This window comes from Trichosurus vulpecula, chromosome 5, assembly GCF_011100635.1.
Source record: "Trichosurus vulpecula isolate mTriVul1 chromosome 5, mTriVul1.pri, whole genome shotgun sequence".
NCBI lineage: Eukaryota > Metazoa > Chordata > Mammalia > Diprotodontia > Phalangeridae > Trichosurus > Trichosurus vulpecula.
This window is the reverse complement of record NC_050577.1, coordinates 70,649,145-70,651,645: the sequence shown is the minus strand read 5'-3', so window position 1 is coordinate 70,651,645 and position 2,501 is coordinate 70,649,145.

Below are 2,501 nucleotides of genomic sequence, written 5' to 3'. Positions count from 1 at the left end.
AGTTCAGTAAACATTAAGCACCTACTATGTTCCAGGCACTGTGCTAAAGAGAATTATCCCCCCAAAGGAATCAAACTGCATACTTTTTAACCCAGTGATACCATACTACAAGGCCTGTTCTCCAAAAGGATCAGAGAGAGGCAAAGTACCTAAGTACAAAAATATAGCAGTTCTTTTTGTAGTCACAAAGTACTGGAAGCTAAGGGAGTGCCCATAAATTGGGAAAGGGCTCAACAAATAAGCTATATGAATGTATGTAATGGAATACTGTTGTGTCGCAAGAAAAAAATGAAAGAGACAGAAAAACCTAGGGCAACTGTATGGACTGATACAGAGAACAATTTATACAGAAACAGTAATATTGTGAATTTAAGTAGCTTGAAAGACATGACTTCTGATCAGTGCAATTCCTATGATTCCAAAGTACCAGTGATGAAGCACAGTACTCACCTTATGACAGGTGAGGAATCCAAGGTGCAGAATATGATAGACTTTTTTTGTACATGGCCGGTATTGGGGTAAGGGTAGGGGTTTGTTTCACCACCTATATCTGATACAAGAGTTTTATTTCTTTCAAATTGGGGGATAGGAGCTGGGGAGCAAAAGGGAGGTAGTAATGTATTTACCAAAATGAAAAAAAGAGAAAAGTACTATTAAAGCGTTTTTTTAAAAAAATGCATAGATAAGAATAGAATGAAGGTCAGTAGGAAATAAAAAGGACTGTTTTGGAGATTAAACCAGATGTTCATAATGCAAATTTATAGCATCATTTAGGTCCTATTTTTCTGTTGTGCTTTGTATGTACAAATGCTTGTTTGGGTGTTAAGTATATAATTTTAAAAAAAGGATCATCAGCTTTTTAGATTGTGCATTCTACTTTCCCTTTCTAATAAACTGACCAACTGGAAGTTAAATTGCTATTTAAATTTTGAAAGGAAGTCTCTCTCTCCTTCCTTTCTCTTGTCTACCATCTAATAGAATTGGTTATAACCAAATACAATAAATAGCCAAAGACCAGGGAAAATGAGCAGGAATGTTGTATAACCCGTGGAATAATTTTACAAGCTAACTCTCTCCAAGTAATTGTTCTGTTGAGTAACTCAGTCAGATTTATATTCAAATATACACAGGAAGTTTGTTATCCAGGAAAGATTTCCTTTAAATTATGCTCTTTTAAACTTGCTTATAAAACAATGTAATTATGTCATTGGAGTGTAAGTACTTTGTGAGTAGGGGTTGTTTCTTTATACTTGTATAGTGATATTTTTTGTACAGTGCCTGGCACATAAACACTTAAATATTTGTTGATTGGGATATTTCATCAACGTTTGACTTTGTTTCAGGCAGCTGGGTGGCATGGAGAATAGAGCAGTGGATTTGGAAGACCTGAGTTCAAACCCACCTCATGCATTTACTAGCTGTGTAACCCTGGGCATATCCCCTAGCCTCTGTCTCAGTTTCTGCTTCTGTAAAAAGGGAGGATCAGATGAAATGATCATTGTAAAGTGCTTAGCGCAGTGTGAGGCACATAGTGAGCACTGTATAAATCTTAGTGAGGATGATGAAATTGTCTACTTTTTTCCTTCCAGAACAGTTATTATTACTATGGATTATAAAAATTCCTTAAATGGTACATGATTGATTTATTTCTGCCTTGCATTGTATGGTGTTATATGCCATTAAATAATTTGATTTTACCCTAAAAAAGTATAGTAAATAGTTTAAACTGCAGACTAGATAATCCCTGTGTTATCTAGGATTCTATTAATCTGTATCCATCTACATATTTTAGCTATTGCAAAGAGGATTCCTAATATTCCAAATACCCATATATTGCATTTATCCATTTCATAAAATTACATCCATTCCATAAAGCCATTATCCATTCCATATATATCCCATATATTCATATACTCCAATGCCTATCATTCCATATATGGCGCTTTGGGAATCTAACATTTAACAAGTCTGGTGGCACAGTGGATAGAGCCCTGGATCTGGAGTTGGGCAGACCTGAGTTCAAATTCAACTTCAGGCACTTACTAGCTCTTTGACTCTGGGTGAGTCACTTAATCTCTACCTGTTTCAGTTTTTTCATCTTAAAAAGGGTATAATGGCACCTACTTCCAAGGGATGTTATAAAGATAGAATGAGATATTTTTAAAGTACTATGTAACTACTCAAATATATATATATATATATACATATATATATATATATATATACATATATATATATATATATATAAACATGCATATACACTTTTGTGAAATTTATACACACACACATTTGTTGTTGTTGGTCAGTCTTGTCCGACTCTCCCTGCCCCATTTGTAGTTTTCTTAGCAAAGACACTGGCATTTCCTTCTCCAGCTCATTTTAAAATAGATGAGGAAACTGAGGCCTCATTTGAATTTAGGCCTTCCTGACTCCAGGCCCAGTAGTCTATACGGGGCACAATCTAGCTACCTCCCTTTCCCACCCACTCCCCATCTCCACGT